Source organism: Mirounga leonina, unplaced genomic scaffold (assembly GCF_011800145.1).
Source record: "Mirounga leonina isolate KUSES-001 unplaced genomic scaffold, KU_Mleo_1.0 Mir_176, whole genome shotgun sequence".
NCBI classification, from domain to species: domain Eukaryota; kingdom Metazoa; phylum Chordata; class Mammalia; order Carnivora; family Phocidae; genus Mirounga; species Mirounga leonina.
In genome coordinates this window covers 3,047,708-3,070,959 of record NW_023270454.1, presented here as the reverse complement: position 1 = coordinate 3,070,959, position 23,252 = coordinate 3,047,708, and the positions used below count along the sequence as shown (strand labels likewise).

The 23,252-nt window shown below is 44.9% G+C and overlaps 1 protein-coding gene across 3 annotated transcripts in view; it reads left to right on the top strand.

Moving 5' to 3' along the window:
- PEBP4 (phosphatidylethanolamine binding protein 4) overlaps positions 1 to 23,252 on the top strand; it is a 245,632-nt gene that overhangs the window by 7,081 nt on the left and 215,299 nt on the right. Inside the window, exon 1 of one of the 3 annotated variants that reach the window (XM_035022557.1) lies at positions 5,216 to 6,293. The exons of the other annotated variants lie outside the window; for them this stretch is intronic. The gene's annotated coding sequence lies outside the window, so the exon portion shown is untranslated. Of the gene's footprint in view, positions 1 to 5,215; positions 6,294 to 23,252 lie in introns of those variants that run through there. 3 annotated transcript variants of the gene reach the window in all.

Below are 23,252 nucleotides of genomic sequence, written 5' to 3'. Positions count from 1 at the left end.
GGATGAAGGAAAAAAAATAAACTGTCTTAGTCCATTTGGCTGTTAGAACAGAATACCATAAGCTGGGGCTTAGAAACAACAGGAAAATATTTCTCACAGTTCTGGAAGCTGGGAAGTTCAACATCAACATGCTGGGATATTTAGTATCTAGTAAAAGTCCCCTTTTTGGTTTATAAACACCAGTCTTCTCTCTGTAGCCTCACATGATCAAAGGTGGAATGGATCTCTCTGGGGTCTCTTTTATAAGGACACTCATCCCATTCATGAGGGCTCCACCCTCATGACCTAATCACCTTCCAAAGGCCCCACCTCCAAATACCATCATATTGAGAATGAGGTATCAAAATGTGCATTTGGGGCTGTGGGGGAGAAAAACATGCAGTCTAGAGCCCTGAGTACCCTACAACAGGGGAAGTTTTAAATAAATGATTGTATATTCGGAAGATGGAATGTGTATCACATGGGCATGTGCACACACACCTCTCACACAGACACGTGGTTGTTTATCAGCATGATCTCAATTAATCGAGAAAAATCCATACAGGAAAAAGGGTAGGGGTCTGGGACTTCATAAATAACCACAAAACCTCTCAGAAGGAAAGGAATATCACCAAATGTAAACTGGTTATCTCTGGATGTTGAAAATAAGGGTCTTAAATTTTTCTTTCTATATATTTTAATATTTTCCAGATTTTTGAAATAAGTATGTTAGTACCTTTTGACAGGGGGTGGGGGAAGAGAAGCAAAAAATGTAATTATTTTTTAAAAGATTTTACTTACTCATTTGATAGAGAGAGAGAGAGCACAAGTGGGGGCAGGGGTCGGTAGAGGCAAAGGGAGAAACAGACACCCCACCGAGCAGAGCAGGGAGCCCAACGCCGGGCTTGATCCCAGGACCCCAAAATCATGACCTGAGCCAAAGTCAGACGCTTCACAGACTGAGCCACCCAGGTGCCCTTCCAAAAAAGTAATTATTCATCAAAATAATAAACAAATTAATTAATGTTGAGGGAAGAAAGGTAGGCCAGAAGGAAGGAAACGTTTTGCTAGGTCTTTTCCTTCAATTATAAAATGTCACTACAGCAATAAATGTGGGTAGTTTTTTTTCTTAAGGTACAAACAGTATTTTAATTGTTTTATTGCATCCTATAGGTCAGTGATAAAAGCAAACACAAAGTTGCAGCTTGGTACATTAAATAACTTGGTGCATAAAAGACTAATAAAGTAGGTATACATGTATGTGGATATATCACGACAATATATAAAGACTATAGGAAGTTAGACAGTGAATTGCTTATTTCAAATAGCTTTTAAACATGCTTTTCAGAGATTAAAAAAACATAACAGGTAGTTAAGTAAAAGATATCCTCCATAATTTCAACATCAGAGTGGCAATTCTTTTCAGTTCTATTATTTCCACATTATACACTTTTTACACATTTTTTCCTTATTTATCAATCTTAGATTTTTTTTCTTGATTCTAGCCTCATGTGTGATATACATAATATTTTTAAATTTTTTACTGTACATGTTTGCAAACATCCAGAAAAATTGAAAAGAAATAGTCCAATAAATACTGATTCCCATTACCTAGACTTAACAATTTGTTAACATTTTTCATGCTTTTTTTTTGGCCAAAATTTTTCAAAATAACTTGGAGATGTTGAGGAGCAACATCTTCAAGGTCCTTTTAGCTGGACTAAGAATCAAATTGACGGGATGCCTGGGTGACTCAGTTGGTTAAGCTTCTGACTTCTGAATTCAGCTCAGGTCAGGATCTCAGGGGTCATGATCTCAGGGTCTTGAGATCAAGCCCCACCTGGGGCTCCGTGTTGGGTGTGGGCCTGCTTAAGATTCTCTTTCTCTCCCTCTGCACCTCCCTCACCTCACGTGAGGGCGCACACACGCGCACGCTCTCTCTCTTTAAAAAAAAAAAAATCAAATTGACATTATTTCATATACACAGGGAATCCACACGGACACGGAATTCTAAAGACGGGCAGACAAAATGAGGTACATATGTCATCCAGAACTTAGAAGAAAGGGTAGGGGTCTGGGACTTCAAAGGGGAGGAAGGCAATTCACAGGAAGATGAAAAAGAGTAAATGTTTGATAAACAAATGTTGGGGACAGGGACCACTCAGGCCTCAGAAACAGTGGGACCACAGGACTTGGATCAAACAGGCCTTGCTAGGTTCCTCCCTGTCTACCACACCCGGCTCGCATCATAATGTAGTTCTCTATGGTGACAGCTCTCTTCCTGGAGCAGGTCCTCTATCTAAATTCTTTTTAGGCAGTTGAGGGGGAGGTGAAGAGCTTTTCCTGAATCTGCTGGGTTTTGATTGCTTTTAACTCAAAATAATCTTCATGTTAAACCAGCCCATCCTAGGGTGGCCAGCCGTCCCTGGCCCCTACAGAGACATTATGACACTTACTCCGAAATACTTCAACACGTGTTTCCTCAAAAAGGACATTCTCCTACATAAATAACGACAAAACCATCGTCATCCTGAAGTAAACTAAAAAAATTCTCTGATATCAGGACATCTGGGTGGCTCAGTCCGTTAAATATCCGACTCTTGACCTCAGCTCAGATCTTGATCTCAGGGTCGTGAGTTCAAGCCCAGCATTGGGCTCCACACTGGGTGTGGAGCCTACTTAAAAAAACAAAAAAAAACAAAAAACAAAAACAAAAAAAATTCTCTAATATCATCTACTACCCAGTTGGTACTCCGAGTTCCTGAATTGTCCCCAAATATTTACAGCTACTTTTTTAATCCATACCTTTTTAACAACTGCCTAATAATTTCATCAATGGATAATACCATGATGGAATTAACCAGTTCTGAAGGTGACCTGTATTTGTCAAGGAGCTTCTTCCTTTGCACATTTGGTCTTTCAGCAAATGTTTATTGAGCGAAGTGCTGAGTGCTGGTATTATGAGGTGAAAGTCATTTTCCTGCCTTTGAGTAGCATGTGCTCAGTGCACGAGGAGTCTTTATTTCTCACTAGGACATTTCTAACTTAGCTGAAAGATGGGAAACTGAGTCAAATAGTGAATGCTTGCATCTTGATATGTATTTTATCTTGGGAAAAAAAATGTATTCTACTGATTATGCCATATCGACAGAAACAATGCTTCTGGCATTTACCCCAACTGAAAATGACAATATCCACTCTTGGGATTTCATCCCCCCCCCATCCCCCATTATTTTTCTTTTTGGTATTTCATTGAGTAGAGAATGCTACTACCTTTTCTTTAGTCCTTAATGAAGCAAAAATGGATTTTTCTTCTCAAATCTCTCTATTGCTTCTATTTGGCTATGATTTCAGAGTCCTTTCCTTTGGTCCTTTTGTCCTGGCTTCCCCACCTCCCAAGCATGCCTGCCTTTGGAGAGAGAGGCCTTGCCCTGGGAGACCCGTTGGGTAGTCTGCAGTCCTCTGCCTGCCACTGCCTCTGCCTCAGCCCGCAGAGAATGTTTACTGCTTCCACACTCCCACCCCAGGAGCCCCCCGGGGTGTTGGGGTGGCCAGGACTTGTCATGCCCCAGGGATTAGGAAGAGAGATCAGAGGAAGGAAAGGGGCCACCCAGCTGGAAGGACACCTTTGGATTTAAGCCTCCTCAGGCTGGTTCCCCTTTTCTCCTAATCCCCTACTCACTGTGTTCTCAGAGCATCCCACGTGCCCCGTGTGAGGGCTGTGCTTTGCCTTACCCTACCTGTGTCCCTGCCTAGAATGCGCTACCCATTCTCTCCACCATCCTCAGTCCCTCAAGACCCAAAACTCAAGTTTTCAAAGTTCCTTCCACTTGTGCACTTAGCTCACACCTCAGCTAACGTCAGCTGCCAAGGCCTCTCTCTGTTCCTCTCCCTCCTCCCCAATGCCATCCACCAGCTCTCCCAGGGGAATGGCCTCCCCACTTCCTTCGCTCCTTCCAGCCAACTCTGGTGGGAATCATGTGGTCACTTTGGTGTGCAGGACACACTCAGCATCTCGAGGAGAGCCATTCACTCACTGGGTCGCAAAGAGTGGGAGCAGAAGCCCTGATGTTTGCTGCACAGTACAAAGCCAGGATTCTCTCCTGGCTGTTCTGAGACTGACATCAGCCTCTCCCCAGCTGGCCCGAGAAGTCCTCATCAGTGTCCATTCTGCCCTGCAAAGGCAGACATGGTGCGGGGCGCGTGGAAGACCCGGCTGTCGGCACTGTCCTCCCTGGGGCGGGGGCTGATCCAAGTGCGGAGGAAGCGTGCAGTTCTGCTTTGGAGACGTGGGCCTGACCCTCAGGAGGAAGGAGGTGTGGGAGATGCAGCTTTTGGGGTGGGCAGTGTGGAGCAGAGCTTTAGACCCTGGAACTGGGCCTCTGCTTCTAGCGAGACAAGAAGAGCCCCAAGGGAGAAAACAGTGGTGCAGGAGATGCTCCCACTGCAGAGGGGCCAATGGGACACTTAGTGGGTGAACCACTTCGGTTGTCATTTTCTCCTCAGGCCCTCAAAGTGGTGGCGACTCCATGGAGTACCTGTTTGTGCTCAGTACCTGGGCCAGATGGCTCCCAGCAGCCCTTTCTCTCTCCCTGCTGGTCATGTGATTTAATTATTAACCCGGGAAAGACAATTCCCCACCAAGGGGCTTGGCGGCCAATTAAAACTCTACCAGCGGCACCTCACAGGCCTGGACTCCTCCCAGCCTGGACTCTTCCCGGCCTGGTACATTCTGGGCCTGCAGGGAACCTCAATGTTTCCCTGACTAGTGCTGCAGTGACTGAAGTGTTGTCTTTAGTGGGGCCTCAGGGGGACACAAACCAGAACTACGGAATGGGGGGGGGCAGCCGGGCCTGCACTATTACAGGTGGGCTGTCCCAGCCTAGAGCTTTCTGTGGCCAGATGCCGTGGTGAGCTCCACGGGCCACCCAAGGCTCAGCTCCAGAGCTGTAGGCACTAGCTTGTCTGGCTTTCTCACCCGTGACACTAAAAAAGCACAAAGAGCAAGCAGGCCACCCTGCACCCTGCGACTTGCCTCTGCCTTGTGACTGTGCTTAATATAGGTCAGATGAAAACAGCTCCCAAAATAGACCTTCTCTGAGAAGCAGCTGTGCCTGTGAAAGGGAAAAGGTGTGGGTGACCGGGGAGTGTAGTTCTCCTCAGGGGTTACATAACCCAGACCTGAAAACTGGGGCCAAATATCCGTGGAGGAAAAGTGAGGGTGCCCCTGCCACCGCCCCTGCCCGCCCCCCCAAGCCAGGGAAGCAGCCCAACCCTCACAGACATCAGCGGGCTCGCGAGGAGCGACCTCTGTCCTGGACAACAAGGTCACCCCTCAAAGCATCACTCTGGGGAGCTTGTCATGCACACCAAAGTAATCACATGACTCCCACCAGAGCTGGCTGGAGGCCCCAGACCGGGGTGTGGGGGGTGTGGGGAGTGGCTCCCTGGGAGAGCTGGTGCAGGGGGTGGGTTTCATCTGCCCCAGGTGGTGGGTCCAGGTGACTGAGGAGAGCAGGACCAGCCTGTGTTTGTCAGTTCAAGGATAGAGGAAGCTTAAGCAAGAAGAGAACACCTGCTGTGTCGCCCCTCCTGCAGGTGGCGCCTCCTCCACCCTGCTGTCCTCCTGGGGCGCCACCAGTATGGCCCAGCACTCCCCACCAGACTCTTCCTTTGCCTTTTCCATCTTTGCCTCAGCCGAGAGGAGGGGTTTCTATAAGGAAAGAGCAGCGCTTCTGCCATTATTCATTTTCCAGTCACTGGGTCGTAATTTAGTGAGGGCTGCCTCTGAGAGGAGGCAGCAGAAGATCCAGACTTCCCTGAAGAAGTGACTGGAAAAGAGACAGGAAGCTAAAAGGGGGCTAGCCAGGCAGGGGAAAGAAGTCAGGGTGTTGAGGAAGCACCTGACACAGCAAACAAGACATGTGCAAAGGCCCAGAGGCACGAGGGCGAGTGTATCTCCAGGAGAAAGCACAACTATGGCAGTGACTGGATGACAGTGAGAAAAGCCTGGTGAGAGCCGAGGCTGACAGAATAAATGGCCACCAGCTCCTGAAGAGCCTTAGGAAGTGTGGACTTCCTCCTGAGAGAAGCGGGGGACTGCTGCTGTGGGGGCTTCTCCAACACGGCGGCATGTTAGAGGCACAGACTGGGGACTGCAGCTCAGGTCCACTCCCTCAGATGCTCTGGAGGTGCCGCCCTGCAGTCTGCGCGCTGACAAGCCCTCCCCATGACTCTGATTCAGGCTGAAGTTGGAGAACCACGGAGCAGAAGCCGTGGCCGTGGATTTGTACACGTGGAGACAGTGAGCAGAGGTTGTGCCTCCAAGAAGTTTGGCTGTGAAGGGAAGAGAGAGGTGGGGGGCCGTGGGGGGCCGTGGGGGTGAGAGAGACCATCTTGGGTCGCGTCCCTGGGCGGTGCAGCACGAGGAGCAGAGGCGGGAGCTGGGCTGTGGATGCAGTGACCCCAAGGCCTGGGCCGAGCCCTCCAGGAGCCGTGGAGCCAGGGTGGCCTTTCAGAGTTGTTCCGGAATCAGGGCAAGAGGGGGTTGAGCCTTTACCCCCTGTATTAACCATGCCTTTTTATTTGCTGTGTTTTCTGATGTTTTAACATCTTGCTGATCCTAGAGAGACTCCCCTGTGAGCATGACTTTCATATGCAAACCAACCAATCCAGAGTCCGGACCCTCAACGGACACTACCACCCTGTCCTAATCAACTCAGCATCAGACACCAGATGACTAGAGAAAGCCCCTATATCCTAGAGTCCATAAAATGATTCAAACTAGCCAATCTTCTTTTTTTTGAGCATTTTATTTTATTTATTTTTATGTTATGTTAATCCCCATACATTACATCATTAGTTTTTGATGTAGTGTTCCATGATTCATTGTTTGTGCATAACACCCAGTGCTCCATGCAGAATGTGCCCTCTTTAATACCCATCACCAGGCTAACCCATCCTCCCACCCTCCTCCCCTCTAGAACCCTCAGTTTCAAACTAGCCAATCTTAAACCTGTTACCCTGCCTTGCGTTGCCTTTCCCATTGAAGCTATCATAAAGTTTACTCCCATATTTCCCCTATTTTCCCCTTGCGCCCTCAGGACCATATTTCCCCTATTTTCCCCTTGCACCCTCTGCCTCCTGATGGAAACCTGCACTTCCCCATGTGGCCCCCTGCGTGGTGTGCCTTGCCCCGTTTCTAGGGATCTGTGAGTATAAACTTCTTCCTTTGTGACTGTCATCTGTGACTGTATGTCTTACCCTAAAATAATTCCAGAGTATCCTTCAAATACCCCAGCACGAACCAGTCATCGCGTGTGGCCTGCCCCAGGGGAATGGGTGTCACCTGAGGCCAGGCAGCCCCCTTTGGCAATTCGCAGAGGGGGCGTTGACTGTGAGCCTCCAGCAGCCACACTTTCAGCAGCTGAGAGATTGGATGCGTCCGTCCAGAGGGGGCATCTGGGTTATGCTTCAGGGCATCCACTACTAGAAGAGATCTTTTATAGGTGGAAGAAGTTTAAGAATGTTTAAGTGCTGGGGCGCCTGGATGGCTCAGTCGGTTGAGCTGGTTGAGCTCTTGGTTTCTGCTCAGGTCATGATCTCAGGGTTGTGAGATGGAGCCCAGAGTCAGGCTCCGCACTCAGCGGGAGTCTACTTAAGTTTCTCTCCCTCTCCCTCTGCTCCATCCCTGCATGCACACTCTCTCCCTCCAATAAGTAAGTCTTTAAAAAAAAAAAAAAAGATGGCGCAGAGCTGGTGGTTGCAGATTGAGGAGCCTGGGCTGGAAGGAGGGACATGATGACAGCAGAAAACCAGCCATGCACAGGACTGGTGGACTGCATGAGGCCAAGCACAGCTGCAGTGGGAAGAAGTGGCTGAGTGGGAGAGCCAGAAGGATGGGCTGAAGAGGGATGCGAGGGGGCAGACTGCCGAAGTGCAACAGTTCTGGCTGAAGGGGAGCTTCAAAGCGTGCCCTGCAGAGTGGGTGGTGGAGAGAGAACGGAGGTTAAGCTCTGAAAAAGTGAGACAGTCGAGGAACCAAGAAGCCATAGTGTTGGATGGCTCACACTTATGAATGCTGAATTCACCTCGAGGATGGCAAGATCCAAGTTTTTGCTTTTATATATTTGCTAAATTTAAAAGAATGAATGTCATAAAAAGAAAAAAAAGAAACATTCCAAAAATCATATATAGGTTGTGGCCTTAAGAAGATGAAATAAAGGGGCGCCTGGGTGGCTCAGTCAGTTAAGCATCTGCCTTCAGCTCATGTCATGATCTCAGGATCCTGGGATCAAGTCCTGCATCAGCTCCCTGCTCTGCAGGGAGTCTGCCTCACCTTTTCTGCCTCTGCCTCTCTCTCTCTCTGTCTCATGAATAAATAAATAAAATCTTAAAAAAAAAAAAAGATGATGAAATAAAAAACCTGGATGAAAAAAGTCAAAATATTTACAAGGGTTGCTTTAGGGTGATGAATGTTTATAGAGTTACAAGTGTTTATTTCTGGGGGGCAAGCGTTGTAGTTTTATTTATTTATTTGTAAAGATTTTATTTATTTATTTGTCAGAGTGAGAGAGGGAACACAAGCTGGGGGAGCGGCAGGCAGAGGGAGAAGCAGGCTTCCTGCCGAGCAGGGAGCCCGATGTGGGACTCGATCCCAGGACCCTGGGATCATGACCTGAGCCGAAGGCAGACGCTTAACTGACTGAGCCAACCCAGGCGTCCCAAGCATTGTAGTTTTAGAAGACAGGAGACTGTAGAAGACAGTGGGCTGGATTTTAAAGTGGTCAGGGAAGGAAGAGGAGGTCAACATGCAGCCTCTGCAAGAAGGCAGGTAGGAGGCCGCCTGTCCTGGAGCCTGGAAAAGGGCCCTGCTCAGCTGTAATGCCCAGGCCTGCAGGGAGGTGGCGCTCCCAGCTCCTCCTCCGAGTTCTACTCTACTTACTTAAGCCATGCATTGGTCAGCCTTGTCTCATGACCATGACCGCAGGTTAAGAGGTCTGTTAGGTAAGAATAGTTTTCTTCTTTAAAAGGAATTTTGGAGCAAAAAGAGCTTGAGAAATCATATCATTTTACACATTAGATAAGCATAAGTGAGCCTGGGGTGTCAACTCACAGGAAGGACAGGTAGCTATTTACGGAGATTCTTTTCTCTCTCCTTTCTGTCTTATACACATCTATTCTCCTCTCTCCAATCTACTTATTGAATAGCTTCTGGATTTATGATAGCAAGACATACATTCACTTTAGGACATTTTCAAAGAAAGAATAGAATTAAGATACACACACAAAAACAAAACTACAACACTTGGCCCCCAGACATAACCACTCTATAAACATTCATCATCCAAAAGCAACCCCTGAAAATATTTCGACTTTTTTCATCCAGGCTTTTTACTTCTTCTTCTTAAGGCCACAACCTATATATGATTTTTGGAATATTTCTTTTTGTTTCTTTTTATGACACTCATTCCATTAAATTTAGCGAATACGTGTAAAGCAAAAACTATTTAAAAATCAACCATAATGTGATGTTACACCCCAGGTATACCACTAAATAAAATTTAGGTAAAAATAGGCATCGGATTTTAGATTTCGCTTTGGAACCTGCTTGTTTTGCTTCACTTTGTGTCGTTCTATGGAAGTCTCTGTGCCCCTTGGATCCACTCTTTGTCCCGTGGTCTGTCCCAGAGGCTGATTGTAAAGCAGCCTTGCCCTCTGGCTTCCAGATGAGTCTGATGAAAGAAAGCCCTGCAGGAAATAGGATGGGAGGAAAGTGAGAGCAGGTATTTGTCTCAGGCAGCCTCTCTGTGGGGTCACCTTGAGCTGCCTCTGCCTCACCACCCCCCCACCCTGCCCCGCAAAAGGTCACACTGCTCCTCTCCGCACAGACTTTTCTGCAGGATCTTCCTTCTAGGTTCCTTTAATAGCTCCCTCCCCCAGGGCCAGACTAGCATGGGGTGAGGCAGGTGCCTCTGGGGCAAACATGTAAGGAGGCACTCACTGTGCCTTGCACAGCCCTGAGGGTGAATGTGTCCTCAAATCCTGCATCCTAAGCGCCTCACTGAGCTTGCTGTGGTCCCCGCCCTCCCTCCCCGAAGCCCTTGAGGTCTAGTGACAGTTTGTTGTAACTAGCCCCCAGTTACTTCTCCACCCCTCAGGTGTCCCCCTACCCTGCCCTCACCTTTGTAAGCAGCCCCTTTATTCATCCCTCCTTGATTTATCCTGATGTGAGCGTGCCAACAAGGTCCTCTTGGAACCCTGCTATAGCTGTGTGCATCTTTCCATAGCACTTAGTAATTTTTTAAAAAGATTTTATTTATTTATTTGAAAGAAAGCATTAGCTGTGGGGAACGGCAGAGGGAAGGGGAAAAGCAGGCTCCCTGCTGAGCAGGGACACCCCTCCCCCCCATGCAGGGCTCGATCCCAGGACCCTGAGATGATAACCTGAGCTGAAGGCAGACGCTTAACAGACTGAGCCACCCAGGAGCCCCACACTTAGTAGTTTTTTTACATTATTTCTAATGGTTTCTTTTCTACATGAAATACCATCGTTTAAAAAAAAAATCATTCCCTCTTGTTAGACTTCTATGGTATAAATAATGCTGCAAATACATGGGCTTTTCCTTAGGTAAATTCCTAGTAGAATTTCCGGGTTAAACTGTATAAACATTTTTATGGCTTTTGATATTAATTATGTATCAAAATATACCTAGTTTCAACTTGGCGTTCTTTGTTGCTAGTGAGCAGGAACATGATTTCAGTCATGTATTCATCCTCCTTTTTTGAATTGTTTGTGAGCTTTACTCATTTTTCAGGGCAATGATACTTTTTTCATATTGATTTATAATGGCTCTTTAGGTATTAAGAATATTAATCTTTTGTCATTTGTTGTAAATATTTCCCAGTTTGTTGCTTGGCTTTCATCTTGTTTACTGGCATTTAATAATTTTATGCTTGTGTATGGGCATTCAAAAATTTCAGAGTTTTCTCTCTTAAGAGACATCCATTTCTTGCTTCTGGTTTTTTTCTTTGCTTTTAATCTTAGCAAGGCGTTTCCCTTCCCCATTAAGAATGATATTAGCTGTGGGTCTTTTATAAATGGACTTTATGATGTTGAGGTATGTTCTATCTCAACTTTGTTGAGTGTTTTTATCAAGAATGCATGCTGGGGCGCCTGGGTGGCTCAGTTGGTTAAGCGACTGCCTTCGGCTCAGGTCATGATCCTGGAGTCCCGGGATCGAGTCCCGCATCGGGCTCCCTGCTCGGCGGGGAGTCTGCTTCTCCCTCTGACCCTCCTCCCTCTCATGCTCTCTGTCTCTCATTCTCTCTGTCTCAAATAAATAAATAAAATCTTTAAAAAAATATATCTTTAAAAAAAAAAAAGAATGCATGCTGTATTTTGTCAAATGCCTTTTCTACATCTATTGAGAGGATCATATGGTTCTTATCCTTTCTTTTATTAATGTGGTGTATCATGTTGATTGATTTGTGAATATTGAACCACCCCTGCAGCCTAGGAATAAATCCCACTTGATCGTGGTGAATAATTCTTTTAATGTACTGTTGGATCCTATTAGCTAGTATCTTATTGAGAATTTTTGCATCCATGTTCATCAGGGATATTGGTCTGTAATTCTCCTTTTTAGTGGGGTTTTTGTCTGGTTTTAGAATCAAGGTAATGCTGGCCTCATAGAATGAGTTTGGAAGTTTTCCTTCCATTTCTGTTTTTTGGAACAATTTGAGAATAGGTATTAACTCTTTTTTAAATGTCTGCTAGAATTCTCCTGGGAAATCTTCTGGCCCTGGACTTTTGTTTGTAGGGAGATTTTTGATTACTGATTCAATTTCTTTACTGGTTATAAGTCTGTTCAAATTTTCTTTTCTTTTCTTTTTTTTTTTTAAAGATTTTATTTATTTATTTTGACAGAGAGAGAGAGACAGCGAGAGAGGGAACACAAGCAGGGGAAGTGAGAGAGGGAGAAGCAGGCTTCCCGCGGAGCAGGGAGCCCGATGTGGGGCTCGATCCCAGGACCCTGGGACCATGACCCGAGCCGAAGGCAGATGCTTAATGACTGAGTCACCCAGGCGTCCCATCAAATTTTCTTTTTTTTTTAATTTTATTTATTTATTTGAGAGAGAGAGCGAGTGAGAGAGAGGGAGAGAGCACAGGTGGAGGGGGAGGGGCAGAGGGAGAGGGAGAAGCAGGCTCCCTGCTGAGCAGAGAGCCTGATCTGGGGCTTGATCCCAGGACCCTGGGATCATGACCTGAGCCAAAGGCAGACACTTAACTGACTTAAGGTTCCCTGTTCAAATTTTCTATTTCTTCCTGTTTCAGCTTTGGTGGCTTGTATGTTTCTAGGAATGTGTCCATTTCTTCCAGATTGCCCTGTTTATTGGCATATAATTTTTCATAATATTCTCTTATAATTGTATTCCTGTGGTGTTGGTTATTTTTATATGTTTAGAAAGAGCTTCCTGCTGAAGACTGACTTAGATATAATTGTGGTCTTTTATAGATGTTGTTGGCTTTTTTTTTTAATTATTTAAATTATGGTAAAATATACATATCATTCAATTTACCACTTTAACCATTTTGAAATACACATTTCTGTGGCATAAAGTATGTTCACATTGTTGTGCAACCATCACCAGCATCCAATTCAGAATATTTTTCCTCTTGTAAAACTGAAACTCCATACCCTTTAAACACTGTCTAGTTTTCCCTCCCCTCAGCCCCTGGCAACCACCATTGTACTTTCTGTCTCAATGAATGTGAGTACTTATTTGGAGTACCTCATATGAGTGGAATCATAAAGTATTTATCCTTTGGTGACTGGCTTATTTCACTTTGCAGAATGTTTTCAAAGTTCATTCATTTTATAGCATGTGCCAGAATTTCTTTCCTTTTAAAGGCTGAATAATATCCCATCATAGATATATAATATATCATTTATATTTTGTCCATCCATTCCTCTGTTGATGGACACTTGGGTTGCTTCCTCTTTGGGGCTGTTGTGAATAATGCTGCTGTTGAACATGAGCGTGCAAACATCTCTTCAAGGTCCTGCTTTCAACTCTTTTGAGTATTGTTGGCTTGCAATGTTCTCGGGAGCTTTCTGGGTATAATCTGAAACCAGCCCTAGTACAGGGAGGGCAAGGAGAGCCCAGAGAAAGAGGCAGACCACTCTAGATACTCTAGGTTGGTAGGTGGCAAGGGAACTTACTTATGAGGCTTGTCTTGGACAGCTGCAAGATGAATCGATCTCTACACCTGCCTGCCAGAATTTTATGTTTGTATAGAGGACTTAACTGGGTTTAGTCATGTACCCTGTCCAGATAGTCTCAGCACCACATGTCTGTCTTGAGGTTGTGTCCTTGAGGCAGTTTCTGGCAGCAGAGAAGGCAAGTGGAACACACATTCCAAGGACAGGGGAGACGGGTGAGAGCCTCCAATTGTCCTGGTCCCGTTTACAGATCAACTGGCAGTCATGTCTTCTCTCTCTCTCTTTTAACATGCAGTGTTGTATTAGCTTCAGGTACAGTGATTCAATAATTCCATACATCACCTGGTGCTCATCATGACAAGTGCCCTCCTTAATCCCCATCACTTATTTCACCCATCTTGCCACCCAATCATGTCTTCTCACTACCCTCCCCAAAAAGATATATACCCAGAAGTGGAATTGATTTATCATATGATAGTTCTATTTTTAATTTTTTGAAGACCCTCCATACTGTTTCCCATACTGGCCGCACCATTTTACATTCCCATCAGCAGTGCACAGGGGTTCCAATTTCTCCACATCCTCACCAACTTGTTACCTTCTATTTTTTTGGTAGTAACTTCCTAATGGGTGTGAGATGGTATCTCTTTGTAGTTTTGATCTGCATGTCTCTAATGAACTAGTGATGTTGAACAACTTTTCATGTGCTTATTCGCCATTTATATATCTGGAGAAATGTCTATTCAAGTCCTTTGCCCATTTTTTAATTGGGTTGTTTGTTTTTTGTTGTTGTTAAATCTTAGGAGTTCTTTATATTTTCTGGATACTAATCCCTTATCAGATATGTGATTTGCAAATAGTTTCTCCCATTTTGTGAGTGCTTTCTATTCTGTTGATAGTTTCCTTTGATGCACAGAAGGGTTTTTTTTTTTTTTAAGATTTTATTTATTTTTTTTGAGAGAGAAAGCATGAGAGAAGGGAGGGTCAGAGGGAGAAGCAAACTCCCTGCTAAGCAGGGAGCCGGACAGAGGACTCGATCCAGGGACTCCAGGATCATGATCTGAGCCGAAGGCAGACACAACCAACTGAGTCACCCAGCTGCCCAATACACAAAAGTTTTTTAATTTCTAAGAAGACATCTTAGCAATATCAAGTCTTCTAATCCATGAACAAGGGGTATCATTCTGTTAAGAATGGACAGTGGACATTTTCAAATGGTTTTTTGGAATTGAGATGATAATTTTTAAAGGGATAATTCCATTAATAGATGTATTAATATTCAATCATCCTACATTTGCAGGATGAAGCCAACTTTGTTACGGTCAGCTATTTGTATTGTTGGATTTGGCTTGCCAGTATGCTTGGCATTTTTGCTTTTCTATTTGCAAGAAATATTGGCAATCACTCTCTTTTGGACTTTGTTAGGTTTTACTGTCACACTTGTGCTAGTTTTATAAAATGTACTGGGAAACTTCCTATACATTTCCCTAATGGTGAACATTTTTTTTTGACTTGGGAAATATCTGTAGTCATTAAGTTTTTATAGCAGGTACAAATTTTACACAGGTTCAGAGATACAGATATATAACTGTCATTTCTCAAGACAGATACTTAGTTGAAGACACTCCATTTCTGCTCATGGGAGAAAACTTACTCATAAATTTTAGCCACTTTGCTTTTGTTTTTTTAAAAAAGATTTCTTTATTTATTTGAGAGAGAGTGAGAGCGAGAGGAGCACGCACGAGCAGGAGGAGCAGAGGGAGAGGCAGAGGGAAAGGGAGAGAGAATCTCAGGTAGACTCTGCACTGAGCGCAGGGCCTGACTCAGGGCTCGATCTCATGACCCTGAGATTACAACCTGAGTGGAAACCAAGAGCTGGATACTCAACCAACTGCACCCCCCAGGGGCCCCATTTTTAGCTACTTTTGTATTGAAACGTCAATTTAGAGTATAAACTGAAATCCAACTCCCCCTCCCCCCCTTCTTCTCCCTTCCCCATGGTGATTTGAATTCTAAGAGGCTTACTTATCTTTCTAGCATGAGATGAGTTATTTGGTGCTGCTGCACCTTCTGTCTGGTTCCTGTTGCCATGTGCAGGCATCTACCGCAGGTGTACCCGGCTCAGGTCCAGGGCCTGCTTGGCTGTGAGTCCACCAACACTGCGTCCCCCTTGTCCCGACACCACTCTCCAGGTTTCTTTACCTGCTCACTCACTACTTCCATGGATCCCTAGGGCTTGTCTGCGTGCCCTCAACTGTCCAGGGTATAGGGAACAAATCCCCACCTGCCATCCGCCCAGATGCCTCTCTCAACCATTTTGAGTTTACCATGTTTGTTCTGTGTCCTCCAAAACTTGCTGGGCCATGGAAAGCCAGCCTGTGGGCCTCTTTGCTCTTGTACTCCTTTCAAACTAGTCAGGGTTTCTCTTAGCCTGCCCCTCCGTTTCAACCAGGAGAAAGCCAGGGTGTTGAGCATCTTCAGAGACTCTTTATTTGGTGTCTATGAACACCACCTTCAAATCTCCAGTGAGAAATCTGTCCTTTTGTGATCCTAAACTCTGCCCTCCACGACTTTGTCTTTAGTCATTGATTTGTAAAGTTTTTTTTTTAAAATACAAAACAAAATAAAAATAACTTCTTTCTCAAAAATCTGGCTCTTGAAAATCAAGTGTTTTTGGCATTCAGCCTCTGTCTCTCCAATAAGGCAAAACGTGCCTTGAAACTCAAAACTGAGCAACCACTTTCTTGTTCCACCCTCCCTGCCTTATCTGTAAAGCAGTGAATGCCTCTGAGTTAAGGATGGATGACGAGCTCTGGGAAAATAGGAGAAACCAGGAGTTACTTTCAATAATAAAAAAAAAAAATCATCAATTGATGTTAAATAAAATATCCTGCTATTTTAGAAATCATTATCTCATAAAATCACCTGGGTCCAGTATGTGTCCAGAAGGTAATTTTTTGATAAAATTTTCAATTTTCTATTATTATTTGTTCCTTTGCATTTTTTATTTTTTGTAAATTTGAATACCTTCATATATTCTGAAAAGTGATCAGTTTTATCAGTGTTTTCAAATTGATTAGCATAGTGTTATACATGTTTTCATAATTTAAAATACCTTAATATCCATGATTATGTCCCTTTCCTTACATTTTTTTTAGAGAGGGAGGGAGGAAGAGAGAGAGTGTGCATGTGGGGTGGGTGAGGGGCAGAGGGAGAGGGAGAGAGAGAATCTTAAGCAGGTTCCATGCCCAGCACAGAGCCGGACACAGGGCTTGATCTCATGACCCTGAGATCATGATCTGAGCCGAAATCAAGAGCTGGACACTTAACTGACTGAGCCACCCAGGCCCCTACCTTTCCTTATCCTACATTATTGGGCATTTCTCTCTTTGACCTGCATCTGTCAGGGTTCAGTTGCAGAAATACAGTCCTTCTAACTGGGGTAAGCAGAAAGGAAACCATGTCAGTGTGGAAAATAACTTACAGTATCAGCGGGGAGACTGAAGAAGCAGACTAGAGGTTGATCTCTCAAAGGTGACTTCCAAAGACAGGTGCATCTTAGGGAATCCCTACCATGTACCCCATTCTCCTGCATGCCACCTTTGAGCACTTTGTAAGAATCATTGCAGTGATATCTCACAAAACCCCATGAGGAAGGACAAAAACAAAACCATTGAGTCCCTGGTCTCCATGGCCACAAACAGGCCAAAAGGCAGGGAGCCAAGACCTGATACTACCTTCTAGCTGCGAGGTTATCATGGGTCAAGACAGAGTTGGGATGGGCTACCCACTCTTGGCGGCCCCTGCAGGCAAGTACCTAAGACCTGAAGAGTCAGGGACAGCCAGTATCTAATAACCAGAATTCTGGACTAATTTGATCCTGAGATCAAATTATTTTCTTGGTAGGAGATCCTTGATTTAATTCTGCTCTAGAAAGATGATATAAGGTCCCAGGATGCCGTTGGATGAAGCTGTGCCTGGAGTGAGAGGTGGAGGGAGAATCTGTTAGGGCAGGATGCAAACAGGGAGGAGAACAAGGAAGCATGTATCAGTGGCCCTGACACCCTCTCTCCCACCTCCACCCCCCACCCCAACTAGTTCAGAGAGGGCGAACAATGGATCCCTAAACCTAGAAGCCTGGCAGGGTCCCCATCATCTTCATATGGAGACCTGGGGACAGCTAGCCTGGCTTGGATCCTCCATCCAAGCCACACACAAAGGTTTACCATGCCCCACTCGCTGCTAGACAATATGGCTACAAGGTGGGTGTGATGCTGGCCTCCCCAACTCCAGGTCTATCCCAGAAATGCATCTTTAGGCTCACGGCATTGACGCATTTCAAACTTGTAGCTTCTTGAGTAACCGAGTTAAGTTTCCTTGCTTTAATTCTTAAAATGAATTCCTTATCCCTCAAGCTGTCCTTATTCCACACTGTGCCTCAGTTCACCAGGTTTTTAAGGAAACAAACAAGTTCATGTTTACTCTATTGTGCCCTCTTCCTCCCAGCCTTCACCTGTCTAATTTGTTAAAGAAAGGTAATTTCTTCGGCCTGTCTTCGTTTGCTTTTATTTTATTTTATTTTATTTTATTTTATTTTATTTTATTTACTTGAGAGAGAGAGTACTCATCCCACAAGCAGGGGAAGAGTATAGGGAGAGGGAGAAACAGACTCCCCGCTGAGCAGGGAGCCTGATGTGGGACTTGATCCCGGGACTTCAGGATCATGACCTGAGCCGAAGGCAGATGCTTAACCGACTGAGGCACCCAGGCGCCCCCATTTGCTTTTTTTAGAGATTGATTTATTTATTTGAGAGAGAGAGAGTATGAGCAGGGGGAGAGTCTGAGGGGGAGGGAAAGAGAGAGAATCTCAAGCAGATTCCATGCTGAGTGTGGAGCCTGATGCACGTTCGATCCCACAACCCTGAGATCATGACCTGAGCCGAAATCAAGAGTTGGACACTTAACCAACTGAGACACCCAGGTGCCCCCATTTTTTAATTTTTTAAAAAAATACAGTACTCTACCAGGCTCATTGTATTTATTTATTTTAATGCATTTTTAAAATGTAATCTCTACACCCAGCATGGGGCTCAAACTCACAACCCTGAGATCAAGAGTCACATGCTCTACCAACTGAGCCAGCCAGGTGCCCCCAGCCTGTCTTCATATCTAAAGTTCTTTCTAGGTTCTTATCATATTTCATATATATATCTCCAGCTGTCTTTTCTTCTAGGCCGTTGCAGGCTCCTCTTGTCTTTGGTGAGTGGCGAACCCCCACACAATGCCCCAGGTAGGAACAACATGGCTTCTTTGTGCCTGTGGGCAGTGGACAAAAGGAAAGGGCAGTGAGTGTACTTTCTCAGCTGAGCGGCCCAGCAGGGTTGATGCTGACTGTCAGGGGTAATCAGTCTCATGAAGCCTAATGCAAGGATGAGTTTAAAAAACAACCCACAGCAAAACTTAAGCACAAGCAGTGTATTTGCATCATCTCAAAATATTTCCTCCCAAACATTTAGTAACTATAAAGAGGAAGATGGCGAGTCTACAGTGGAGAACCCTGGAAGACACCACCTTAACCAAGTGACCAAGGTCAATATCACCAGTAATAGATAGATCAGCATCATCCATCTCTGATCTGATGTACTGAGAAAAGCAGGCCACCTCCGTGGTCTCCTTCCTGATAATGTGTGACCTCAATCGAATCACGAGAAAGCATTCTCCAAAGTATCTGACTAGTATGTTTCAAAAATGTCAAAGTCAAGAAAGACAAGGAAAGAGTGAGTGTCTTAGTCCTTTGGGGCTGCTCTAACAGAATACTACGGCTGGGTGGCTTATAAACCACAGACATGTATTTCTCACAGTCCTGGAGGCAGGAAAGTCTGAGATCAACTTGCCAGCAGATTGGGTGTCTGGTGAGAGCCACTTTCTGGTTCATAATGGACCCCATCTCTCTGTGTGTTCACATGGTTGAAGGGGTGAGAAAGCTCTTGGGGGCCTCTTATAAAGATACTAATCTCATTTATGAGGGTTCCACCCCCATGACCTAATTATCTCCCCAAAGCCCCAGGCCCAAATACATTGCAGATTAGGCTTCAACACATGAATTTGGGGGAGAGAGAAATATTCAGTCTATAGCACCGAGGAGCTATAACAGACTGGTCCTAACTAAGGAGACAGGACAACTAAATACAGTGTAGGATCCTGGATTGGATCCTGGAAGAGAAAAGGGGTCTCTAGTGGAAAAACCATGAAATCCAAATAAATTCTGTAGTTTAATGAGTAGTATAGTACTAAGGCTAATCTCCTAGTTTTGATAATTGTTCTTTGGCCATGCAAGATATTCGTCAACATTAGGTGAAGCTGGGTGCAAGGTATACAAGAGATTCTCTGTGCTATTTTTGTAACTTCTCTGTAAGTATAAAATTAACTAACAACAAACAAACAAACAAACAAAAACCTACAAACTCATTGGAGTGGGTTGAACAGCAGGATTTCAGAGCCTTTCCTTGGTGTCTGTCTCTGTCTGGGAGGGCACCCTCATTGGTGATTAGGGTTTGATTCCTTAATCAGCCCTGGAGGTGGCATCCCTCAATATCTTCAGTTCCTGACACAAATAGGCACTCAAATATTTGTTGAATGAATGAATGAGTGAGATCCTGCTTTCCATGATGGAAACAGAATTAGCCTCCACTATGAGAGTCTTCAGAGTAACTGCAATTCTAGCCAGTCTGGTGCCTGAGGAATCTGGGCAAGGAGCTGGCATGGGATACAGATGGTTTTGAGTAAATATCCAGGTCGCACCATCTCTCTGAGCTCCTTTGAATGGTTTGGGAGGCTTGTGCTCATCTGAAGGGCATTGAAGAGGCAGCCAAAATACAGCTCCCAAGAAATTTGTACTCCCAGCCTCTTCCTGTGGTAGGCACCTGCCCCCACCTGTTTCTGCTGGCTCACTGGTCTTTCCTGATTTGATTTGTAGGAACTCTTTATGAATTTTGCCTGCAGAGATTTTACTGGCTATATGCAATGCAAGATTTTATATATCTGGGGTCTCTTGATGAAAAAAAGATTTTTTGTTTAAAGCATAGCCAATCTATCACTTTATTCATATAGTTTGTGTCTCTTCTGTCATATTTCCTTCCCTACCTTAAGGTCATAAAGTTATTTTCTTATATTTTCTTCCAAAGGCTTAACAATTTCTATTTTAATATTTCATTTTTTAATCCCCCTGAAATTTGTTCCGTGGAAAGTATGGTGTCATATCCCATTTTATTTTTACACAAGGAAATTCAGTTGCCCTGTCACCATTTATTGGCTAGCTTGTCCTTTCTCCATTGATATCAAACGTCACTCTGTCATGTAGAGAACTGTGTATAAAGTAATGAGATTCCTGAGTGTCTGCAGTGGAAAATCGTTTGGAACACACACTTCCAGGCTTTCTGTGATTTGCCTCTTTCACTGACCCGAGCTATTTTACAACTCCGTAAATTGTAGGTAACTACAAACAATGCAGAATAATTCTTATCTATAGACACATAAATCAGTTTGGTGCAGTGAAGGTCCAACTGACTTCCTTTTCCCTCCATGGAAGAAGCAAGTTTTGCTGCCATTTGCGTGTTCATGTCAACATTCCCGATCTGTCAGTGTGTCCGTTCTTTGGATTGCCCTTTGAACTGGTTCTAAGATCTTACCAGTTCCCTCATTAACGATGAGTTAAATAAAAATTGTAATATGTGTTTACATTTGCAGGTGAGTGATGATTTTGCCTTATTTGAAATTTATCCCAGGGCCTCTGGGTGGCTCAGTCGGTTAAGGGTCTGCCTTTGGCTCAGGTCATGATCTCAGGGTCCTGGGATCGAGTCCCGCGTCGGGCTCCCTGCTCAGAGTCTGCTTCTCTCTCCCTCTGCCCAGCTTGTGCTCTCTGTCTTTCTCTAAATAAATAAATAAAATCTTAAAAAAGAGAAATTTGTGCCTTAGCAGTCACATACCAAGGACATATAGCTTTAAGCAAACCCAAAGGGAAACGATTACTAGGTAGCAATTATTCACTTATATAAGCTCTTCCCATGTGAACCTAAGCAGTTACAGTGGGCTCCAATTCACAAGTGTTTAGACCCTTTTTCAGGAACATAGCCCTGAGTACAGAGACATGCTTGTGCATGTGACAGAGCTCTGCCTGGCCAGCGGAAGACCAAACAGAGCACATTTTCGGATATGTATCCTCAGCAGTGCAAGGAAAATGTCCAACACTATAATGGTGGTATAATCAACACTGAGCATCTGGAATGAAGGCCCCTAACTCAGCAGAGCAAACGACATGAGCTTTCCAGAAGCTCCCCCATGTCCGTTGATTCCTCAACAAATGTTTACAGAGTGCCCGCAAAGTGTAGCACTCAGTGCTAAAATGAAATAAAGAAAGAAATAAAAGTCTCTTTGATCTAGCTGAAACTAATCACCTACCTCCAAAGGTGGAACTAACCCTATGGACCCCTCTATGAGATCTCCATGAGATATACAATATGATAAAATATCGTGAAATGATACAATATGAAAGATGTGATGTTTTCATTAGAAATGAACAGGACAAAACGTTAAGTTTGATGCTGCCTCCTGTCTTGGCCCAGCGGCCACCCTATGCTCTTGCTCTCGAGGTGGTCATCCGTGAGGGCTCTGGTGAATGTGGCTGACTGGTTGTCTTACAGAGAAGGACCTCCTTCAAGGGCCATTGGGGGAAGCGATGGTGTCATGTGTTTATAATCCAAGGACTATAGGCTCTACTCATTGAGTAGGCAACCTGGTGACCAAAGGAAGACAGTATCATTACCAAGTAGCATCTACCTGGGGAGCCCAAGCCACTCAAAAGGAGGTTTTCCCAAGGACCCCTGCCAATACAAAGACACAGTATCTACTATCAAGGAATTTGTAACCTACCTGAGAAGATAAGACTTGTAGCTAGAAAGTCAAATAACGATATGTCAGCCTAAGTGTTGTAGGTCTGGGGGATCATTTATGGAAAGCTTGAAGAAGGAAATGAGCAGGAAGTGGGCATTGAAGAAAGGTCAGATTTGGAAGCAGGGCAAAGGAGGGTGGCAGGCATTCCAAGGTCAGGGTAGAGTGGAGAGCTGGAACAGAGTGGGGAGTAAGCCAGAGGAGTCCCAGAAGCAGCGCACTGGGGGGAGCCTGATTGTAGGGGAATGTTATTTCTCAAGCATGAATAGGATCTGGAAAGAAGCTCCCCACAGTGGTGCTCTCTTCCTAGAAGGGGTGGTCAGAATTGGGCCCCCAAGTGAGCAGCGCTCCTTCATTGGCTAACCAGGACATCCCCCTAAAACTCCTAATTTCAGGGGACTTTCCCTCTCACACCTATCAAAAAACACCCAGGCTATATGTACAAATGGGGTGGGCCACAGCTGGCCTTTCAGGAAGGTCCTTTTCCTCCCATCAGACTGCTCTCCCACAGGATGGACTGGTGAGGTCCCTGGTGGCCCAGAGGGAACAATGGAAGTGGCACACAAGGCTTGGCAGAGGGAGGTTAGGCAATGAAGCCAACCTCGCCATATTCACAATGCTGTCAAGGGTTCTGATAAACAGAGAAACACCAAACCCTAGACCTCAGAGTTGGAGAGGATGGGTCAGGAAAATGTGGAGGGAAAGAGCAGAGGCCTAGAGTCAACATGGCCGGCTTCAAATCCAGCTCACCATTTACTAGCTGTGTGCCTTGGGCAAGGTTCTTATATTTTCTGTGCCTCAGTCTCCTTGTCTGAAAAATGGGGATGTCACTCTATAACTCATGAAATGTCTGTGAGGATAAAAAGGGGTAACGTGTAGAGAAGGTAGAAGAACAGATAGCAAAAGTTCAGCAGAGGTAAGTTAACATCAATTAATCTAGTGAGATCTTTTTTTAAAAATTTATTTGAAAGAAAGGGAGTGAGTGAGAGAGAGCACAAGCGGGGGAAGGGTCAGAAGGAGAGGGAGAAGCAGACTTCCCTGCTGAGCAGGGAGTCCAACGTGGGGCTTGATCCCAGGACCGCAGGATCATGACCTGAGCCA